At 42.1% G+C, this 24,768-nt stretch overlaps 1 protein-coding gene across 2 annotated transcripts in view; it reads left to right on the top strand.

The window, feature by feature from the left end:
- Positions 1-24,768, top strand: part of CDH20 (cadherin 20) — an 818,364-nt gene that overhangs the window by 590,361 nt on the left and 203,235 nt on the right. For both annotated transcript variants that reach the window (XM_073550198.1, XM_073550197.1), the window contains one exon: positions 8,852-8,918. The gene's annotated coding sequence lies outside the window, so the exon portion shown is untranslated. The remainder of the gene's footprint in view (positions 1-8,851; positions 8,919-24,768) is intronic.

Here is a 24,768-nt window from a genome sequence, read left to right as displayed (position 1 = left end):
CCAAACCATGCTAACCCTAACCCAAACCCTAACCCTAACCCTAAACTCCCTTAACTAACCCTAACTCTAACCCAAACCCCTAATTTCCATTGTCTAACCAATGCTCAACAAAAAAACGCATGCGCAAAAAAATGCATACATGAGCATGCCAATGCGCACATATGCGCACCCATAGACTTACAATGGGTGTCTTGCTGTAAAAAAACGCATTGCGCGCGCATACGTTTTTTTGAGGCAAGTCGGACGCCCAAAAAATGCAACAGGATGCATTTTGTGCGCCCGAGCGCACACCACAAAAAAAGCATGCGCGTAAAACGCATGTGTATGCGCACATAAGCGCATCCCATGCAAAATATAGGAAAAAAAGTGCATGCGTTTTTTAGCGCTAAAATACAGCGCAAAAAAACGCAAGTGTGAAACCAGCCTAAAATCCACCATTGTCATTCATTCTCACTTAAGATTTATGTGTCTATATTCTCTAAACACTTGAAGACAATATAAGTGACACAGTCATCTTTCGGGTTTACACAACCTCCGGCATCATGTTTAAGGACAAGGAAAGGGCTGCACAATTGCAGTCAGTAATTGATTTACACACATCATTCTCCAACCTACATGACTTATGTTGAACTGTACAAGACACAATACAGCGGGAGAGAATGTGCTGCGTCCTTAGATGTTAGATCATTTCTGTATTGCGATGTTATGAAACAGTGGTTAGGGCCTCAGCCTTCAAGGACTATTACTAAATTAACAGCAGAAGCTGCACATATAGTCAGGGTGACAGAGCCAGACTCAGTACTAAAGTGCATACAGAACATGTCAAAATCAATAAGACTAGAGCCAAATCTATAATGACAACCTGCAAGCACACAGTGCCAATAGCCAACAATTTATAAAACACAATCTTTATTAAGTCACAAGAAAAGCACAGCACAATAAGTGGCAACAATAGGTCTCCCTAGAGTAGATAGTGGTCACAGGGGCATCTAAAGTCAAAGACTAAAGATAAATAGATTGATCGTATTAATGTATGTAAGAATAAGAATTTAAAGGGATTGTCCAGCCTTAAACTATAAAGGGCCTGTCACACTAAGCGATATCGCTAGCAATATCGCTATAACTTGTGACGTTAAAGCGATATTGTTTGCAATATCGCTGTGTGTGATACTTACCTACGACCCGCTCCCCCGCTGGTTATCGCTGATCGCGCAAGAACGGCCTAGGCCGTTTCTCGTCGTCAGCTTCCTGCTGGGCTTCCTGTGGAGCGACGAGCGTGGAGCCGGGCGGGAGGACGCAGGATCGCCGCGTCTGACAGGTAAGTAGCGACCCCCAACCCCTGCAATGTCGCTGGTGAGATCTGCCTGTGTGGCAGCTCACTAGCGACCACTTAGTGATGCACTAGCGATCCTGACCGCGTCATATCACTGGTCGGGATCGCTGGGGCATCGCTAAGTGTGACAGTACCTTAAGTCTGCTGTCACTATATGTGACCAAAGACTTGTGAATCCTCAGACTACATGTGCTTCACGCTATGAGAATCCTCCAGTGACAGTGCTGGGCACAGTGGTCATGAGCAACACAATGGCTCAGTGGTTAGCACTGTTGCTTTGCAGTGCTGGGGTCCTGGGTTCAAATCCAACTGAGGGCAACATCTGCAAGGAGTTTGTATGTTCTTCTGGCTGCACCCTCTAGTGCATTTGTTCTAAGATCTGGGCAGGTAAGTGGTGCTGCCTTTTTTTTCTGCTGTTTAATTTGAATTTTTGGAGGCTTTTAGTCTTCTTTTGTGGCTTTGCTAATAGTTTATATTGATTCCAATATAAAAAAATGACTGGTGGGATTGCCACTAGTTTTCCGCTAGATTATAGAGGTAAGAATCATATATAGAAGCTTTTTTCGCCATAGTATTTGCTGCATTGAAGTATAATAATGCAGAATATAGGTCGTGCATAGCTCCACAACACGGCTGTATGCCTTTAGACTTTACAGTTTGTTCATACACTGCGTTTTTGCTGCTTTAAACAGTACGAGCTGTGAGGGGTTGACTCACTCAGCTGCGTCCCAAGGTAGACACAGGAACATTTCTTGTGGTAAATCACCTACCTGCTGGTAAATTATGGAACAGGGATGGTCCGGAGCCGAGCAGTACTTACCCCGAATGTGGCAAAGCCGGAATGGTCATGCAAATTACGGTAGGAAATGCGGAAAATGAGGGCAGAAATAGAGAGTCTAAAGGAAGCCCTTGCTGCTACTTTGGAGTCCAATCCTGTACCCTGGGGTAATTTATGGCAAGAGATAAGAGAAGTTAGAGGAGAGATGCGGAGTATAAAAGAAACTCCAGCAGCAGCCCCAGAATTTAGTTCTAGATCCTGGGATGAAGAGTGATTATAGAGGGGGTATGCCTCTCCTGGAGGACGGCGATCTAGACCGAAGCACCCACCAGACAGGCGCAGAAGTGAGTGTTGGACTTGTGGAAAAGGGACACATGTCAAGGAGTTGCCCTACACACGACAGCTGACTGCGAAGATTTGCTCACCCTTCCAAAGGTCATTCTCACTGGAGAGAACGTTGCACCTGGTAGAAATGGCACGATCAGCGGAGGGAAGCCTCACTCAGAGCAAGGCAGAGCCATGGCGTCGGACATCGAGAAGAGAGGGAGAAGGTGTCATCTACCTGCAGTGAGATGTCTGCGTTACTCAGGAGCATGAAAGTGAATCGGGTGGAGCCGGAGTGCACCAAGAAAGTTGAAGATGATGGCAGCCCCAGTGAAGAGGCGGAGGTAGAACTCATACTTAGTGCACAGTCAGATGACTTAGTGGAGAAGGACATTGGATGCCATGGAGAAGAGCCTGATGTTGAAATTCTGCATGAGATAACTGAAGTTGTGAGTACTCCTGACAAGAAAATTCAAGAGGTGCCTCAAAGTACTCAGTGTGACCACGCTGGTTTTCTGCCCATGCAATATCCGTAGAACAAGTTTCTTTGGCAAAATGAAGTGCAAGAGAGGCAGAGATGGGTGCAAAAACTGTGGGCATCTGGCCCACCTCCAAAGAACATAATGGGGCACCAAGAGTCCTCGCCCGTAGAATGGTGAGCTAAAGGAGAGGAGGAGTGTAAGGAGGAAGACCGGGCTCTAGGTGCCTGCACCATGCTGGGTCTAGAACTGCTGAGGCTGCTTCCCATGTTGCCTGGGGGAAAGGAACCCATCTGTGGACATCTCCCCGGTCGTTGCCGGTGCTACAATCCCTGCGGGATCATCTGCGGAGGAGGAACATAAAGGACACAATAAGTTGATAATTGGACTACTACTATTCTGGATTTGCTTTTTTTGCATTAACCCCTCAGTCATCTTTCTCCCTGCAAGGCATTAACCCAATTTTAATTAAACTGTTAAATTATTAACCCTTGTTCTGTCTGCCTTGCATCCCGCAACCTGCTTACAATTCCATGGATGGCAAGATTGCTAAATATATCAATTTTGGAACAAATCAAGTCAGACATGTCACTCAAAGCAAGGATCACAAGGACTTTCCTATTTTGGACTCATCATATGAAGAGAGCAGTCACTGGAGAAGGATATCTTGGTCTTAAAAATAGAAGGAAAAAGGCGAAGAGGAAGACCAGCAAGCCGATGTCTTGATACTATCAAGATAACAGCGGAGAAGACCCTGGTGGACCTATTTAGGCTTGTACAAGATCGATCTTGCTACAGAGCGTTCATTCATCAAGTCTCTGTGGCTCGAGATTTAGGCGCCAAAAACGTGCATATTTTGTGCAGTGATTTTACTGTCAACACTCTGTGGCAAATACTAAATGCGTGTACATGCCCTAAGCTTGAGGAAGCATGTCCTTGTCTAACAGTTGCTGCAAAATCTAACTACTGTACTTTTTATTGCTTTACTTCATTCCAAAGAACTCTGGTATGTGCTGGTGCCAAAAAAATGGAACCTTATTGTGATCAGCATGTCTAGCTACAGAATTGAATGGGTGTTTAAATATTATAGCACACATGATTCTACATAGCACTGACAGGATTACACAGTTCTCAGTCTTTTACTCCAGTTGACCAAATAATATAGAAAAGGATATTCAGTATATTGAGATGACTCGGAATACCTGCCTATTTACCCAGAAAGCTCATATTATTCACTCTGATAACAAAGCCGGCCGGTTTCCTTATCCATTGTCAGATTTGATAAACCATCAGTGAATTGTTAAACTGTCATCTGCAATCATGGTTAGTGCGCTGACATCTCCTCTATCAAAACTTGTATATGTAGAGTTGGTATTTTTGAAACCATGCGTGCTATGACTTATTTTCTGTGTAACTCTGCTATCACTGCCCACCGTTTGCTGTCATTACTTATAGACTACTGCCTTTTACAAAGGTATACTCCTCACCGCTGGAGGGACAAGAAGCTCTAAGGAGCTCAACTCTGGTAATAAGACAAAATAGTTTCTGACAATGCCCCCATTTTGCTATCCCTCTGTGTTCTTTGGCCGTAGGCAACATTATTTTTTTTTTTCAAGGATGGATCATAATTCCATAGGATTGTTGTGAAACTTTGGGCGCTCCAATCACAAATTCATGGCATGTATTAAATTGAAATGTGTGTTAGCAATTCATTTCTAGACAGAAAACAGAATATTGTGTTTTTTTTTGTGTATTCTACTATATTGTACTTTTTTTTTCAGAAAAGTTTAAACATTACTGTAGCTATTCCAATAGGCTCATATAGATTGCGTGTGTTAATAAACAAAAAATTAAACATACGTTTTCTTTAGAAGATATGCCTAAATTCATGTTATTGTATCTTTTTTTAAGATACTGACTACCCCTTTAAAAAAAACATATTAAAGGAAATCTGTCACAAGATTTCTACTACCTCATTTGAGAGCAGCGTAATGTAGGAAAAGAGACCCTGATTTTAATGATGTATCACTTAGATTACTGAGTGCAGCAGTTGTAATACAATCAGAGTTTTTATATGTAGCAAGTAGCAGAGCTCAGAAAGCTAACTCTGCCCCCAACACAGCTTTCCGTGTATATTGGGAGTTGGTGTAATCAGACCAGGGGCTCGCGTGTGCTGTAGTCCGGCAGTGATTATCTCCTTGTGATAAAACATTCATTGTATTGAAACAACAGCACACTGCCTAATAAATGACACATCCCAGAAACCTGTGTCTAAGCCCCTAAGTCATGCTACCTTCATATTACAGAGAAAATCATCCTAACAGATTCCTTTTAACTGTTCACCAAGTGAATACACTGCAACAGCTCATTTGTTTCTGGAAAGTGGTAGGATAGTTGGTAACTAAAGGGAAAGGGGAAGTATAATTCACCATAGCTCCTCGTTAGATGCATATGTAACCTGCAATTCTCTTTAGGTGTTTGTGTAAATTCTTTTTTACATTTACATATTGGCCTCCAATGATTTACAATAGAGACCACCAGGTTGTGGTTTTAGATAAAAGGGGCACAGCTTAAGATGCAAAATTAAGACAACACTGTTCAAAGATGCATGAAATTTTAATCCAGCTTGAGTGATTGTAATATATTTGGCGTAGACTAAGTTTTCTGTGCCTACAATGGGTATGGAAGGTATTCAGCCCCCTTTAAATTTTTCACTCTTTGTTTCATTGCATCCATTTGGTAAATTCAAAAAAGTTCATTTTTTCTCATTAATGTACACTCTGCACCCAAATTTATTAAAAAAGAAAAACTGAAATAACACATGGTCATAAGTATTCAGACCCTTTGCTCAGACACTCATATTTAAGTTCTACTCCTTCTTTGGAGTCCAGCTGTGTTAAATTAAACTGATATGACTTGATTTGTAAAGGCACACACCTGTCTATTTAAGACCTTACAGTGTATGTCAGACCAAATGAGAATCATGAGGTCAAAGAAACTGGCCAAGGAGCTCCGAGACAGAATTGTGGCATGGCACCGATCTGGCCAAGGTTACAAAAGAATTTCTGCAGTACTCAAGGTTCCTAAGCGCACAGTGGCCTCCATAATCCTTAAATTGAAGAAGTTTGGGACCACCAGATGTCTTCCTAGACCTGGCCACCCAGCCAAACTGAGCAATCGTGAGAGAAGATCCTTGGTGAGAGTGATAAAGAAGAACCCCAAGATCACTGTGGCTGAGCTCCACAGATGCAGTAGGGAGATGGTAAAAAGTTCCACAAAGTCAATTATCACTGCAGCCCTCTACCAGTCAGGCCTTTATGGCAGAGTGGCCCAACAGAAGCCTCTCCTCAGTGCAAGACATAAGAAAGCCCACAAAGAGTTTGCTAAAAAAAACATGAAGGACTCCCAGACTATGAGAAATAAAATTTTCTGGTCTGATGAGACAAAGATAAAACTTTTTGGTGAAAAAAGTGTAGAGAAAACTAGGCACTGGTTCAATTTGCACCTGCTCAATACAATTCCAACAGTGAAACATGGTGGTGGCAGCATCATGCTATGGGGGTGTGAAAAAGGAGGACTGGTTGCAATTGAAGGAAACATGAATTCGGCCAAGTACAGAGATATCCTGGATGACAACCTCTTCCAGAGTGCTTTGGACTTCAGACTTGGCTGAAGGTTCACCTTCCAACAAGACAACGACCCTAAGCATACAGCTAAAATAACAAAGGTGTGGCTTCGGAACAACTCTGTGACCATTCTTCACTGGCCAAGCCAGAGCCCTGACCTAAATCCAATTGAGCATCTCTGGAGAGATCTGAAAATGGCTGTCCACCAACGTTCACCATCCAAACTGATGGAACTGGAGAGGATCTGCAAGGACGAATGGCAGAGGATACCCAAATCCAGGTGTGAAAAACTTGTTACTTCATTCCCAAAAAGACTCATGGCTGTACTAGCTCAAAAGGGTGCTTCTACTGAGCAAAGGGTCTGAATACTTATGACCATGTGATATTTCAGTTTTTCTTTTTTAATACATTTGCAAAAATTTCTGCATTTCTGTTTTTTTTTTCAGTCAAGATGGGGGGCAGAGTGTACATTAATGAGAAAAAAAATGAAATTTTTTGAATTTACCAAATAGCTGCAATGAAACAAAGAGTGAAAAATTTAAAGGGGCCTGAATACTTTCCATACCCACTGTATATTTATGACAGGATTAGTAAATCTGCCACATTCTGTTATCCCTAGTGCAGCGCTAAGGGGTATTGCATAAGATGGAAATCGAAAAATGATCAAATAGAAAATCTCTGTCTTGTACCTGTCCATTAAAGCATTCTTTCAGTGCCTTCCCACCATTTACCCTCCGCGGATCCAGCGCTGGCTCCCCATTCCTCCAGTTTCAGTGTTTTAGCTTCATCAATGATGTCACATTGTAGTCCATCACTGAACTCTTGCCGTGTACCTTAATAGAGCCGCAGAGCTCAGTGCCTGGTTACAGCGGTGATGCGTGAGAATGACATGATGTCACCGCTGCAGTCAAAACACCAAAACCCGAGCAGTGGTGCAGGGGCAGTGCTGGACCCAGGGAGGGTGAGTTCTTGCTCTCTGATATTTTAGAGCATTTGAGGTCGTGGAAACCACCTTTTTTTCAGATATGAAAAATGGCTGCAAAATTGGACACACAGACCAAAAAAAGAGACCGTTTTACATTTATGAGAAAAAAAGGATGTGTGGAATCGGCCTTAAACATTGAGAAGTACAAGTAGGTTTTGATACATCTTTATGTACTGTGAATAGCTGACCAAAGACCCCTATTACCAGTGCATGTCATGTTATGTACCCCAGAATCTGATTAAAATATTTCTTGCAAGAGAAAACTCTGTAACTTGCATTTCCATTATTTAAAACATAAGGGGATGTCCAAAACCTATTTTATTAGGAGGCCAGATGGTTATATTTGAAAACAAATGGCTCATTGCCGGATCCTCCTCATCATCTATGTAACAAATGATTTCATGCAATTGAAATGAGCATTAAAAGTCATTTCTCCCGTGTACGGGAGGCTGCTAATTAAGAAATAGAATTAATCAGAGGTATATTAAATATTGTGCGGCAAACAAAAGCACAGTTCTGTTTTCCCCTGGAGAAAAAGACGTTACAGAATCGTATCCTCTCGTCTTCATGACTCATCAGGATTAAAGACCCAATAAGTTTCACTCATAAAACTTGCTGCTTAGATGGCAGGCGGGTATCAACACTATAATCTCTTCACAATTAGTAGCCTGTCAGCAGCCGAGAGCAAACGGAAAATGAAGCGAGCGGCATCCAATAATGACAGCGTTCTCCGGGAGCACTGTAATTCCTAATTAATAATGATTTAATAGGCCAGCCCAGATGCATTGTTGATTTACATAAAAGGAGATACAACATTAAAAGACTGCAGCGTTTAATTAGGGCACATGGAGCGTCCAATTAAAGAGAGAAATGCATAGGAAGGTTGCGGGGATCTCTTATGTACACGTTGCTTGTCAGACTAATTATACAAGCTACTGTACCTATTTGGGAAAACCGTCTTTGTTCTCCGTTTTGCAGGATTTGAAGTAGCAGATGCAACGTGGGCTTTGATGAATTTGGAATTTCTTTAGCATATTGAAAATTGTGCCGGCGTTTTGGGTTTTGTCAGTATTCTCAGACTTTTACTTATGAATGACTTCTTACGTAAATCTCTCAGGGCTCGTCCATTGAATCAGCGTGATGGGGGAAGGATGGAGGAGGAGGAGAAGGGAGACAGCAGGCTGAAGCTCAGACACTGATTGGTGTGTCTTTTTAAAATTGTGTTCTTCGCTTCTCAGTGAAAGTTGTCTGCCTCACAAGTCAAAATTGGACGCTAAGAACCAAAAATATATATATTCTGACGTGCTGCATTGTTTTTTATTGCAGCAACAGAAGTATCCTGGGTTCATTAAGGATCTCTTTTTCAGCAAAGAAATTGGTCCGTAGGAAAAAGGTAAGGTAATATAATCTTTACATTAACACGTGGATTGTAGAATTTTGGCACTATCTAATGAAAAGATGTACAACTAAGTGTGCTTTATTGTTGTTTTTACATGTGCAGCAGACATGAACTTGGCTTTTAACAGCAGTCCTATGCAAAACCAGGTAGCTTGTAAAATCATAAACTCAGGTCTGCTACATCTGTAAGTCGCAATAGCTCAATGCATAGCGTAGAAGATAAAAATGTGAGAGTGTGATATCTTCTACTGATTGACACTTGATAAAGTTACGCATGGTATTTAATATCTAGCGTCCCTATTTCAGTTTTGGCCTAATTTAATGAAATAATTACCCTTACAATTGTAGAATGTGTTTTTTGTATGTTTAATAAATGTTCCATGTAATTTTGGCAACGCCAGATAATAGACATGTAGTAGATTTGGATATTTTTTGGAAAGCATAGCATGTGTATTGCGATAACGCTCTGGAGTGGCTTTAGGGGAGAAAAAGCTGTAGTTTCTGGATTTAAAGGGAATAGGGATTATGCTTTTATACTTATTCCCTACTTGTTGCTGGATCCATATATGACTGAATCTATTTTCCTAAAAAGTCCATAAGTGTGTGCTACACCAAGCCCCCATACACTTCACCAGAAAGTTGAGCTGTCGACAAGAGTTGCTAAACTGACTTTTCGACAATAACCAGAGTGCCATTGAGCTCCAGATTCTTTGACAAGACATTAAAGAGACTTCTCAGTCTGTCCAGTAGTTTTATTTCCTTGTGTTTAATTTCCTTCTCACCTTTTGTGACAGTATGATGGAAAAGGTTGCTTCTGTTATCGTTCCCAAGCTCGAATAATGAGGCTGATTGTTTTCCATTCATGTACAAGTAATGTCGATTTACTAGGCTGAGAAGAGAGAAAACACTTCCCCTGAAATACTAATTGGGATTAAAAATGTTGCTTTGCTGGAGGGGATGTTGGAGAGCAGATATCCCACTTAAATTACATCCCATTACATCGGAGAGTCAGCTATATCAAAACGGAATGACTTATATGTGTGTACTGTACTTAAAACAAATAAGCCCTTCATTACTTTCTTTTATGTATATATGTGCTTTTGACTATGAACCCAAGCTCCAAGGCAGAAATTAATGAGAAAGTGTTTCTTCACTTCTCTGCTGAAATCCAGATTATTAATTGGATTCATTTCAAATAGCTGGAGGGAAATTGCAATGGGTATCTGTTTTGTATTTCCAACACCCCTCTAACAAGGTATCAATGAGGTTGTCCCCTTTCATTTGCAAAGGCCGAGGACCCATCTGAATACAGTACAAAGCAGCGATGCTGTTGGTTGTGTGAATAGCGGACTGAGTACTTGCTCGGGGGGATCATGTCACAGCATCTCTTTGAAGCAGATTCACTGTTCCAAAAGAGTCTGGGGCACGAGAAGCGTCCTGTGCCAAGCGCCCATTCACACACTGCTGAGCTCGCTCATGCACAACTTAGGGAGTCCGTTTTATTTCCTATAGAACAAAAGACTTTGGAGATGCTGGTGTTCTGAAAAAAGACCCCGTTCCTTGTGTCGCAATATTGGAACAAAGAAACAGCTTTTTCCACTTTTGCTCAGAATTTCAGATCTAGTAATGTACAAAAAGCAAATGTGATAAACCTTTCATGTATTTAAAAATTCATTATTTTTCCCAGATTATACTAAGCTTTCCTTAAAGTAATTACTCCCAGAAGTCAATACTTGCTAATGTCACACTGATATACAGTAGCATGTAGTTACTGGGCTCAGTACACAGATTATAATAGCTATGTAAGGAGGCAGACATCGATTTCCCTCTTCAGCTTTCTTAATAGGATGACTTGGCAAACATTGCTTTCTTTCTATATGAAATCAGTCATATTTATGAATGGACCAACACACAAAAAGAATCAAATTATGAATTAGCCCACTACTTAAGGAAGCACTCCCTCCAAAATGTTTATCCTGTTAACATATTGCAGTCATCACATTATATTCCACTGTGTACTTACAATTGCTAATTTTGCCTTTCTACCCAGATAATTGTTCTCTTTGCTCTGCTCTATGTAGAAACAGGAAGTCTCTTTTCCTTGGATGAATTATCCTTCTCTTCACCTCCTGACCCAGCTATTTTGCCCCTCCCCCTGCCAGACACTTTTTCAGTGATTCATGACTCATGCAGGAAAGAGAGACCTCCTTTTTCTACATAGAGCTTAGAAGGATTCAGCTAGTCAGTTTTTAATCACGTGATTTCATAGACCTAATGGAAAACAGAAGAATTAGCTGGGAGAAAGGTAAACTGGGGAATTGTAAGTACACAGTGCCATATAATATGATGGCTGAAATATATATATTAAGAGGATCAAAACTGATGGGAGGAGTGCGTCTTTAACTTGCTAACACATAAAATCCCTTTAATTTTGTATTAATAAGACCAGATTAGTAGTGAACCTATCTGCTTCTATAATTTAGTCATTTAGTTAGAAAAGTTCATAATTGGTTCTGCTTTATGTCCTGTGAAATTACACAATATTATATATTCTGTTCAAAAAGTGTGACTTATACCAATTTCTGGATTATAGGATGCTGTATTAGAGGAATTTTACTGTTATTGATTTCCTTAGCTACTGTGACAGGGTTACTGGCGCCATATGTGAGGGGAGATATTTAACATAGTAACATAGTATTTAAGGTTGAAGGGAGACTTTAAGTCCATCTAGTTCATCCCATAGCCTAACATGTTGATCCAGAGGAGGGCAAAAAAAAAACATGTGGCAAACACTAAGCAAAGGTTATTATCCTACGTGATGTGAAAGCCATAAGTTTTCCTCCTTCATGATATGTGCTGAGAGTAAACTAGTCGTTATCGGCTTTCATGGTGGGTAGGTCAGAGATGGGCGGGACGCCTACTCACCATATCTCCACCTAAAGAGCGTGGTTGGAGAGAGGTAAATGGCCAGCCAGTTGTTTTTTTTTCTGTCGGTTGTGTTTGCAAGATGGAAACCTCCAGGCTGAAGCTCCAGGGAGAGCTACAGTGTGTGCTTGTACCAAAAGGTGGGAGTCATACTGGGAACGACTTTGTATGGACTTTTTATTTTCTTGTGTGCCAGAAAGGCTGCTTTTGTTATTATTTTTGCTTTGTGGTTTATGAAACAATAAACTACGCAGAGACTTTAACATAAAGTATTCCTGTGTCTACTTTGGGGAGCAGCTGAATGAGCCGACCTACCACAGGTGTTATTTTGGATGTGGGCAACGTTCCAGGAACACGGGTAGCAGCTGTGGACAAATCATATGTCCTGGATGAATGTGGCTACAGGGATGGAACAAAATTGAGGAGCTGATCAAACAGCTGATCCTGAGTCAACAGCAGCAAAACCAGCTGCATTGAGAGCAGCAGCAGCACCAAGAGCAACAGTTCCATCCATGAGCAGCAGCAGGTACAGCAGGAGGCAAATAGGCTCCTGATGCAACAGATTCAACAGCAGCAAAAGCAGCTGGAACTCCTGGAGGGAGATGACCACAAAGGAGAGACCACCCCTCCCCCACATCAAGGTGATGACTAGTACGTCCAGAAAGTGGTAAGATGAGCCATGCAAAAGATGACCCCGGGGGATGATGTAGAGGCATTTTTGACTGTGTTTTAATGGGTTGCAGAGCTGGAGAGGCTGCCCCTGGAGCATTGGGCAGAGTTGCTAGCCTCCTATCTGATGGGTGAACCTCAGAAAGCTTATTTTGACTTGGCCTTACAGCATACCCAGGAATATGCCAAGATAAAAATGGAGATATTGGCATGCTGAGGGGTCACTATGTCTGTCTGAGTCCATACTGGTTGTATTATATGGCAGACTTCCCCGCTCTCAGATGTTTGACTTGTTGCATTTGGTCCAGATATGGTTGCAGCCAGAGTCCTCCACTCTAGACCATATGGTCGAGCAGGTGTCCATGGACAGATTTATTCACTCCCTGCCCAGGCAGGTGCAGACATGGATTTCCCAGGGAGACCCTCATAATGCTGACAACCTGGTGAGCCTCATAGAAAGGAACCAGGTGGTCAATAGGTCCCTAAGAAAGCCAGGAGGTGGGGCATCTCCATACTGGGTACTCAGCATGAGCCCAAGTCCCAAAGAGGGATAGTAGAGAGTGGAGTCAGAAATCCCAAGGCATCGCTGAGGGGTAGCCAAAGGCTGCAGGTAAAGACCTGATGTGCTGGAGATGCCACAGGCCTGGACACAAAGACGCCAATTGTCTTATGTCATCTTAGCAGATGGATTGCAGCTTAGGGAAGTGCTCTTCGTACTATGCCTATCCCACCTGCAGTGTCGATTATCAGCCCGGAGAGGGGCTGCAGTCATGTCCCATGACCATAAACTGATTGCTGGTGTCAGGACTCTTGGACTCAGGGAGATTGGTGACCCAGATTAGGGCCACACTTCCCCACCAGTTGACCCCAGGAAACATGTGGGCATCTGCCTTATCCAGGAGGATGCCAAGGACTACCCTATTTCCAGAGTATTAGTAAAAGTGAGCCGGGGTATGGAGTCCTATGAGGTCGGGGTAGTAAGAGACTTGCTATACCCCATGATAATCGGGCAGGACTTCACCCTGTTTTGGGATTTATGGGGGAAAGCGGGGATACCAAGTGTCTCAGACAGAAGCCAGCTCAACTCTGATGAAATCCCGTCACAACTGGAGGTGGATGAGTTCCCCTTGTGTGTCCTAGCTGGTGACCAGAACGAGATGGTGACAAGTGAGGCCAATATTACTGAAATGGGGTTACTGGCGAAACTTTTGGGACTGCTCAAATGCAGAATCTTACTCTAAAAGTGGCCTTTGCAAATGTGTCTGTGATTGATATGGTTGCTCAATAGCCAAAGGCTGACACCAGGTACCCACCCTTTGCAGTCAATGGTGAATTATTGTATTGGGTGACCGCACTGAGAGAAGGTGAGAAAGTGGAGCCGTTGTTGGTTTCAGAACCCTACCAGAGGAGGGTTTTAGACAAGGCCCATTCGCATGTTTTGGGGGGAAATCTGGGTGTAGAGAAAATGCAGGAGAGGATAATGCAGAGTTTCTATTTGCCGGGATGTTACTGGGAGATCCTGAATTATTGTAGGTCCTGCCCCACCTGCAAGATAACCGCTCCCACTTTTCAGTTATGAAGTCCCTTGGTCCCGTTACCCATATTAAATATCCCATTTGATAGAATTTCCGTGGACCTCGTAGGTCCTCTAGTTAAATCTGCACAAGGCTACCAATATATCCTAGTTGTCATGGACTTTACGACCCGGTACTCTGACGATGAACCACTAAGGAATGACTTTGTATGGACTTTTTATTTTCATTTGTGCCAGAAAGGCTGTTTTTGTTACAATTTTTGCTTTATGTTTATGAGGCAATAAACCAAGCAGAGACTTTGACATAAAGTGTTCCTGTGTCTACCTCGGGGATAAGAGTATAGAAATTCCAGGCTCTACCACCCGTTGAGGGTGCTCTGGGGGTAAAAAACTGTATACAAGTAATAAAGTAAACCCGGCACTCAAATGAGGACAAAGGAATAAATGCATAAGTGAATTTATTGACACACTGCAAAGGGAACCTAACCAGAGCAACAGCACCAACGTTTCTGCATAAAGCCTTTCTCAAGGTAGTTGCCTGAAGAGGTGTGAAAAAATAACAAAAATAGTGAGTGCATTTATGTACACGTGATACATAGAATGAATACATACACAAATAATACAAATAATACAAATATGCATAGAAAATGTACTGCGGACGGAACGTACATTACTGGTTTAGAGCAGGAAAACACGGGTCTCACAGGACAACCGAGTATTTTCAAATGGAGGTAAGGTTCCATACATTTCGCAGAGTGTGCTTCTTAGTCACATGGGGAAAAAAAATTCAACATAAGTGGACAAATATGTACCAAAAAAGAGGCAACATTGGTCAAGGCACAAATAATGCAACAGCCAAAGATAGTATCCGTATGGGGAAGGGAAAAAAAGGGAAAAGAGAAAAGAAAAGCAGAAAGAAGGAAAGAGAAAGAAAGGAGAAGAAGAGAAAAGAAGGAGCGAAAGAGAGAAAAAAGAGAAAAAGAAGGAGAGAGGAACGAGAAAAAGAAAAAGAAAGAGGGGGGAAGAAAGAAGAGAAGGAAAAAAAGGAGAGAGTGAGAGAGAGAGAGAGAAAGAGAAAAGAGGAGAGAAAGAGAGAAGAGGAAAAAGAAAAAGGAAAAGAAAACAGAAGGAAAAAGATACGGAAAAAAGGAGAAGAGACGAAGAGTGGAACAGAAAAGGAGAAGGAGGGGAAGAGAGAAGAGAAAAGAGGAACGAAAGGGAGGGGGAAGAGGAAAAAAAAGCAGGGGGAAGAGAGAAGGAAGAAAAAAGGGAAAGAAAAGAAAATGGGAGCTGGGAAAAAGATAAGAGGGGGGAAAAAGGGAAAAAGGGGGAGAGGGGGAAAGAGGGGGGAAAAAAGGAAAAAAAGGAAAGAGAAATAAAGTAGAAGAAAGAGGAAAGGGGAAAACAGAAAAAGAAAATAGAAAAGGAAAAAGAAGGGGGAAAGAAGAAAAGAGAAATGAAAAAGAAGGGAAATAAAATGACAGAGGGATAGAAAAGAGTGAGAGAAAGAAAGAATAACCAGAGAGAAGAGGGAAGAGAGGAACACAGCGAGTAGGCACAGTTGACAGCAAGAATGCACCGAAGAGAAGGGGGGAACACAGCAAGTAGGCACAGATGGCAGCCTCAGGAGGGCAGGACACGTACCGTGGGTGGAGGAGTTATCAGGTCACTATGCTAGGTGAGTGGATGGTGGATGGACGCCTGAAAAGTAAACGAGTATGGTAAAACAAAGCAAAACAAGAGAGGAGTGAGAGATCAGGACCAGAGGCACCTGCAGTAGAGGTCCGGGACAGGCACATGTGGCGGTGGGAACGGCTGCGGCGGCGTGGTATAGACCGGATGGATGGCGCCATTATAAAGGGGCCGGCAGTGTGAAGGAGACGGCGTCATGTCTGGTAGCGCGCAGTAGGGCACGCACATGGGGGGAGAGTGTGCGCATGTCCGTGACGCGCTCAGTCATGAGCACGCGTTGGCGCGCGGTGGAGTGCAATGGGATGCGCATAAAGGGACAGACTATGTGCGCATGTCTATGGTGCGCAAAATGGGAGTGGGGCGGCCAGTGGGGCAGCCATATTACCTGTTGCAGGGGGTGAACGGGGGTGTATCCCTGGAAGGGTATGGGAAAAGTGGGGATCAGTTGAGTGAGATCTAGAAAGAAAAAAGAGAAATAAATATTATGAAAAGAAAAGGAACATAACAAGAAAGAGAGAAAACACATGGGTACATACATATATATACCCATATTTATATATATATATACACATATATGCACCGAAGCGTATACGAGTCCGTGCGGCCTCGGGTATGTTGGAGAGACCACTCAGCATATCCGTGACTGCATCAACAAGCACAAATCCACTATCCGTTGTAAATTGACTACCTTACCTATTCCGTCTCACTTTCATACTGCTGGCCACTCCATCCCACAACTCAGATTTCAAGTGATCGAACAGATCTCCCAACCCCGCCGCGGCGGGAATCGCATTAATACCCTCAGGGAACGCGAGGCATTTTGGATCCATACCCTCCAAACCCTAGAGCCATTAGGGCTCAATAGGGAATACGATTCCCCCCTGTTGATTTATACCTCATGCCCTATTGTTCTTTTATCTTGTATATGGGACTGCATTACTGGTGGCTTTTATACTTGCTTTGATGGATTTCGATTTTCTATATGCCGTTTTATTTTTTATTTCTTGTCCCTCTGGGTTCACATTTACTCGTATACGCTTCGGTGCATATATGTGTATACTGTATATATATATATACATATATATATATATATAAATATGGGTATATATATGTATGTACCCATGTGTTTTCTCTCTTTCTTGTTATGTTCCTTTTCTTTTCATAATATTTATTTCTCTTTTTTTCTTTCTAGATCTCACACAACTGATCCCCACTTTTCCCATACCCTTCCAGCGATACACCCCCATTCACCCCCTGCAACAGGTAATATGGCCGCCCCACTAGCCGCCCCACTCCCATTTTGCGCACCATAGACATGCGCACATAGTCTGTCCCTTTATGCGCATCCCATTGCACTCCACCGCGCGCCACCGCGCGGTCTCATGACTGAGCGCGTCACGGTCATGCGCACACTGTCCCCCCATGTGCGTGCCCTACTGCACGCTACCGGACATGACGCCGTCTCCTTCACACTGCCGGCCCCTTTATAATGGCGCCGTCCATCCGGTCTATACCACGCCGCCGCAGCCGTTCCCACCGCCACATGTGCCTGTCCCGGACCTCTACTGCAGGTACCTCTGGTCCTGATCTCTCACTCCTCTCTTGTTTTGCTCTGTTTTACCATACTCGTTTACTTTTCAGGCGTCCATCCACCATCCACTCACCTAGCATAGTGACCTGATCACTCCTCCACCCACGGTACGTGTCCTGCCCTCCTGAGGCTGCCATCTGTGCCTACTTGCTGTGTTCCCCCCTTCTCTTCGGTGCATTCTTGCTGTCAACTGTGCCTACTCGCTGTGTTCCTCTCTTCCCTCTTCTCTCTTGTTATTCTATCTTTCTCTCACTCTTTTCTCTCCCTCTGTCATTCTATCTCCCTTCTTTTTCATTTCTCTTTTCTTCTTTCCCCCTTCTTTTTCCTTTTCTATTTTTTTTTTCTGTTTTCCCCTTTTCCTCTTTCTTCTACTTTACTTCTCTTTCCTTTTTTTCCTTTTTTCCTCCCTCTCCCCCCCTTTTTTCCCTTTTTCCCCCCTCTTATCTTTTTCCCAGCTCCCATTTTCTTTTCTTTCCCTTTTTTCTTCCTTCTCTCTTCCCCCTGCTTTTTTCTCCTCTTTCTTCCCCCTCCCTTTCGTTCCTCTTTTCTCTTCTCTCTTCCCCTCCTTCTCCTTTTCTGTTCCACTCATCGTCTCTTCTCCTTTTTTCCGTATCTTTTTCCTTCTGTTTTCTTTTCCTTTTTCTTTTTCCTCTTCTCTCTTTCTCTCCTCTTTTCTCTTTCTCTCTCTCTCCTTTTTTTCCTTCTCTTCTTTCTTCCCCCCTCTTTCTTTTCCTTTTTCTCGTTCCTCTCTTCTTCTTTTTCTCTTTTTTCTCTCTTTCGCTCCTTCCTTTCTCTTTTTCTCCTTTCTTTCTCTTTCCTTCTTTCTGCTTTTCTTTTCTCTTTTCCCTTTTTTTCCCTTCCCCATACGGATACTATCTTTGGCTGTTGCATTATTTGTGCCTTGACCAATGTTGCCTCTTTTTTGGTACATATTTGTCCACTTATGTTGAATTTTTTTTCCCCATGTGACTAAGAAGCACACTCTGCGAAATGTATGGAACCTTACCTCCATTTGAAAATACTTGGTTGTCCTGTGAGACCCGTGTTTTCCTGCTCTAAACCAGTAATGTACGTTCCGTCCGCAGTACATTTTCTATGCATATTTGTATTATTTGTACTATTTGTGTATGTATTCATTCTATGTATCACGTGTACATAAATGCACTCACTATTTTTGTTATTTTTTCACACCTCTTCAGGCAACTACCTTGAGAAAGGCTTTATGCCGAAACGTTGGTGCTGTTGCTCTGGTTTGGTTCCCTTTGCAGTGTGTCAATAAATTCACTTATGCATTTATTCCTTTGTCCTCATTTGAGTGCCGGGGTTTACTTTATTACTTCTACCTCGGGGATAGGCTGAGTGAGCCGACCTTCCACCCTATTGTTAAACAACAAAACTCTAATATTAAATTGGAAACCATCCAATATGTTCTGCTTTTATTTGCATGTACACAATAAGAGAATAGGCAATAATTATATGACTATGTGAATTTGACCACTGGTAACTAGTGATGAGCGAGTATGCTCGTTACTTGAGATTTCCGAGCATGCTCGTGTGTTCTCCGAGTATTTGTGTCTCCGCAACTGCATGATTTGCGGCTGCTAGACAGCCTGAATACATGTGGGGATTTCATAACAAAAAGGCAATCCCTGCATGCATTCATGCTGTCTAGCAGCCGCAAATCATGCAGCTGTGACGACACAAACTAAATCTCCGAGCACGCCTAAACTACTCGGAGAACACCGGAGCATGCTCAGAAATCTAGAGTAATGAGCATACTCGCTCATCACTACTGGGAAACCAATTGATCACTTTAATCGTGATTCTAAAGCCCCCTGTGTGAATGAAGCAGTAGTGAGTTTATTCAAAAACTCCTTATTCTTTGTCAATAGGAGTGGTTCACATAGGGGACTTTGTAACTCCTGTTCTTAGTATTAAAGGAGATCTCAGCTGTGATCATACATTCATCCTGTTATTTACGAGGCAACCAATTTAAAGGGTTTGTACCCAGCATAAGGGAAGTTATCCCCTATAATGTCCTGATATTTGGAGATTCAATTGCTGAGATCCAAACCGAGCGTGAAAACATTCCTATCTGAATGGATCAACAGTTGAGCATGCACTCCTCACTATAAATGAAGCTGTGCTATCTCTAGCAATCTCAAAGACAATGAATGGAGCAGAGGCACATGATCTCGGCTCCATTCTCCGGATCGGAGGGTGTCCTAGTGGTTGTACCCGCAGAGTTTAGTAACTTACGCTCTACCCCTCAGATAGGGTATAGCTTTTAAACTCTCAAACTCTTTCACTTGACAAGGGTATTCCAGTCCTGGAAGACCACAAGTGTCCACAAAAACAATATAAGTCAATTGGTTTTAATAGTAGGCCTCTAAGTTCTCTCTGCACTCCTACAAGTTACAATTCTTTTACTAGTAATAGCTTGAATCATTGGAATCAAGATAGATCATTTAAGATTTACTGTATCTCTATTCCACAATCCTTTGTGTGAAGCAATTTATTTTTTTTTCTTCAGCATCTTAGTATAAAGTTCCTTCAATTCCAAGATTAAGACTCAGAGGGGTTGAGTTGTCCTGATTCCTCCAGACATACAGGTACTTCTCAAAAAATTACAATATAATCAAAAAGCTAATATATTTCAGATCTTCAATACAAAAAAAATTTAAACTCATATATTATAGAGTCATTGCTAACAAAGTGATTTATTTCAAGTGTTCATTTCTGTTAATGTTGATGATTATGGCTTGCAGCCAATGAAAACCCAAAAGTCATTTTCTCAGTAAGTTAGAATAATTAACAAAAAACTCCTGCAAAGGCTTCCGAAGCATTTAAATTTAAAAAGGTCACTTAGTCTGCTTCAGTATGCCCCACAATCATGGGGAAGACTACTGACTTGACAGATGTCCAGAAGGCAATCATTGACACACTCCACAAGGAAAGTAAATAATGAATTTCATTTGGAAATCAAGGTCTTAGAGGCAGGAGGAAAAGTGGAGAGGGCACACAATCCATGCTGCTTGAGGTCTAGTGTGAAGTTTCCACAATCAGGGATGGTTTGGGGAGTCATGCCATCTGCTGGTGTAGGTCCACTGTGTTTTATCAAGACCAAAGTCAGCACAGCCATCTACCAGGAAATTTTAGAGCACTTAATTCTTCCCTCTGCAAACAAGCTTTTTCGAGATGGAAATTTCATTCTCCAGCACCTGTCCACATTGACAAAAGTACCTGTGTTAGAACTACTAACACAGGAAAAGAAATATGATGTCATTGGAATCACTGAAACTTGGTGGGACAATACACATGATTGGAATACAAGGCTAGAAGGATACAACTTATTTGCAAGAAACAGACTTGATAAACGAGGAGGGGGTGTCGCATTGTATGTTAGAAACGTGTATATCTGCACAGAGATTGAAGCTTCAGAGACTGGGAGTTCTGTGGAAACTGTTTGGGTAAGAATACAAGGACAGAACAATGGAAAGGACACCATTGTAGGCATTTACTACAGGCCGCCTGTGCAAGCTGAAGATATGGATGAACTCTTTATGCATCAAATGGCCAAGTTCTCCAAAAAATATGACATAGTTGTCATGGGAGATTTCAACTATCCAGACATTTGTTGGGAATCTCTCTCAGGCAAAACTAACAGGTCAAGGAAATTCTTATCCTCTCTTGCTGACAACTTTATCTTCCAAAAGGTAAGGGAGAAAACAAGGGGAACTGCTACCTTGGATCTAATCCTTATAAACAGGGAGGAAATGGTTGAGGAGGTAAAAGTGGCTGGGACCCTAGGAGGTAGCGACCATGCTATTTTAGAATTTTGGATAACTAGAGGCGGAAGACCTGTGAAGACTCAGACGTCAAGGTTAGATTTCAGAAAGGCAGATTTTAAGGGATTCAGAAAGAGAATTGGAGGGATCCAATGGCTGGATATCCTTAAAGACAAAAATGTCCAGGAAGGATGGGAAATCTTGAAAAATGAAATTCTCAAAGCACAGTTGTTAACAATTCCGAAAAGAGGGAAGAACAGGAAGCATTTAAGGAAACCAGGATGGATGAACACAGAACTTAAGCACATGCTAAAAAGGAAGAAAAAAATGTTTATAAAATGGAAAGAGGGAGGCATATCTAAAGAAGAATATAATGCTGTCTGCAGAACCTGCAGGGCACAAATCAGATTATCTAAAGCTGAAAATGAATTGAGGCTTGCAAGAAATGTCAAAATAAATAATAAAGGATTTTGGGGATATGTCAAAAGTAAAAGAAAAGTCAAAGATGCTATAGGATTTTTACAGGATGAAAATGATGAAATGGTAAGACAGGATGTTGAGAAGGCTGAACTTTTAAATTCCTATTTTGCTTCTGTTTTCTCTCAGAAAGGAAATGTAACATCAACTGTTATTCACTGTCCTATTAAGGGAATAGAAGAATCCAGGATATCTATAAGCAGAAAGACAGTGAGGAAACACTTAGCTAACCTAAATGAATTCAAGTCTCCAGGTCCAGATGAATTACACCCCAGAGTACTGAAGGAGATATCAGAAGAAATTTTTGAACCCCTCTCTATAATCTTTGAAAATTCTTGGAGAACAGGAGAAGTGCCAGAAGACTGGAGAAGAGCAAATGTTGTTCCTATCTTCAAAAAGGGGAAGAAGGTGAACCCAGGCAACTATAGGCCGGTGAGTCTGACTTCTATACCAGGAAAGATCTTTGAACAAATTATTAAACAACATGTATGTCAATACCTGGATAAGAATGAAGTGATTAAACAGAGTCAGCATGGGTTTGTAACTAATAAATCATGTCAGACTAACTTAATTTCCTTCTATGACGGTATCACTGATTGGGTGGATCAAGGAAATGCTGTAGATATAGTATATCTTGACTTCAGCAAAGCATTTGACAAAGTCTCTCATACAATCCTTATTGAAAAAATGACTAAATATGGAATGGACAAGGCAACTGTTAGGTGGATTCATAACTGGCTTAGTGATCGGACCCAAAGAGTGGTCGTAAATGGCTGCACATCCAGTTGGAAGAATGTCTCAAGTGGGGTACCACAGGGCTCTGTCCTGGGCCCTGTATTGTTCAACATCTTTATCAACGATTTAGATGAAGGAATTGAGGGTAAACTGATTAAATTTGCTGATGACACAAAGCTAGGAGGGATAGCTAATACTAGAGAAGAGAGAGAGAGGATTCAAAAAGATTTGAATAAACTGGAGAAGTGGGCAGCAACTAACAGAATGGTTTTTAACAGGGAGAAATGCAAAGTACTACATCTGGGCAATAAAAATGAAAAAAGCAAATATAGAATGGGAGGAATAGGGCTAAGTGGCAGCACATGTGAAAAAGACTTGGGTATACTAATAGATCACAGACTGAATATGAGTCAACAGTGTGATGCAGCAGCAAAAAAGGCAAATGCAATTCTAGGATGTATTAACAGAAGCATACAGTCTAGATCACGTGAAGTCATTATTTCCCTCTACTCCTCTTTGGTCAGACCTCATCTGGAATATTGTGTCCAGTTTTGGGCACCACATTTTAAAAAAGACATCAACAAACTGGAGCAAGTTCAGAAAAGAGCGACCAGAATGGTGACCGGTCTGCAAACCCTGTCTTATGAGGAAAGGTTGCAGGATTTGGGAATGTTTAGTTTGCAAAAGAGAAGACTGAGAGGAGACTTAATAGCTGTCTACAAATATCTAAAGGGCTGTCACATTGTAGAAGGATCAACTTTATTCTCATTTGTACAAGGAAAGACTAGAAGCAATGGGATGAAACTGAATGGGAGGAGACACAGATTAGATATTAGAAAAAACTTTTTGACAGTTAGAGTGATCAATGAGTGGAACAGGCTGCCACGAGAAGTGGTGAGTTCTCCTTCAATGGAAGTCTTCAAACAGAGGCTGGACAGACATCTGACTGGGATGATTTAGCGAATCCTGCTTTGAGCAGGGGGTTGGACCAGATGGCCCAGGAGGTCCCTTCCAACTCTACGATTCTATGATTCTATGATTCTATGATACCATTGTTCTGGGGTTTCCCTGGTTGCAAATCCATAATCCAGTTTTGGATTGGAAATCTGTGACTGTGGTGAGTTGGGGTTGTCGGTGTGCCCTTAGTGATGCTCCTGTTTTCTCCACCTCTCCCCAGTCGCATGATGTTCCTGACTATTTGGCTGACTTTTATGATGTATTTAGTGAGAATGAGTCTGCGTATTTGCCTCCTCATAGGAGTTATGACTGTGCAATTGAGCTGAGCCCGGGGTGTAATTTTCCCAAGGGTCGGCTTTTCAATTTATCTGTACCCGAGCACGAGGCTATGCGATCCTATATTAAGGACTCATTGGAGAAGGGTCATATTAGACCATCCTCTTCACCCTTAGGTGCTGGGGTTTTTTTCGTGGCTAAAAAAGATGGTTCATTAAGGCCTTGTATTGACTAGGAGGGATAGCTAATACTAGAGAAGAGAGAGAGAGGATTCAAAAAGATTTAAATAAACTGGAGAAGTGGGCAGCAACTAACAGTATGGTTTTTAACAGGGAGAAATGCAAAGTACTACATCTGGGCAATAAAAATGAAAAAAGCATATACAGAATGGGAGGAATAGGGCTAAGCAACAGCACATGTGAAAAAGACTTGGGTATACTAATAGATCACAGACTGAATATGAGTCAACAATGTGATGCAGCAGCAAAAAAGGCAAATGCAATACTAGGATGTATTAACAGAAGCATACAGTCTAGATCACGTGAAGTCATTATTTCCCTCTACTCCTCTTTGGTCAGACCTCATCTGGAATATTGTGTCCAGTTTTGGGCACCACATTTTAAAAAAGACATCAACAAACTGGAGCAAGTTCAGAAAAGAGCGACCAGAATGGTGACCGGTCTGCAAACCCTGTCTTATGAGGAAAGGTTGCAGGATTTGGGATTGTTTAGTTTGCAAAAGAGAAGACTGAGAGGAGACTTAATAGCTGTCTACAAAAATCTAAAGGGCTGTCACATTGTAGAAGGATCAACTTTATTCTCATTTGTACAAGGAAAGACTAGAAGCAATGGGATGAAACTGAATGGGAGGAGACACAGATTAGATATTAGAAAAAACTTTTTGACAGTTAGAGTGATCAATGAGTGGAACAGGCTGCCACGAGAAGTGGTGAGTTCTCCTTCAATGGAAGTCTTCAAACAGAGGCTGGACAGGCATCTGACTGGGATGATTTAGCGAATCCTGCTTTGAGCAGGGGGTTGGACCAGATGGCCCAGGAGGTCCCTTCCAACTCTACGATTCTATGATTCTATGTGCTTGATTGGCCAGCAAACTCGCCTGACCTTAACCCCATAGAGAATCTATGGGGTATTGTCAAGAGGAAGATGAGAGACACCAGACCCAATAATGCAGATGAGCTGAA

This window comes from Dendrobates tinctorius, unplaced genomic scaffold, assembly GCF_039654945.1.
Source record: "Dendrobates tinctorius isolate UK_male_01 unplaced genomic scaffold, ASM3965494v1 ptg000163l, whole genome shotgun sequence".
Lineage (NCBI taxonomy): Eukaryota > Metazoa > Chordata > Amphibia > Anura > Dendrobatidae > Dendrobates > Dendrobates tinctorius.
This window is presented reverse-complemented; position numbering and strand designations above follow the sequence as displayed.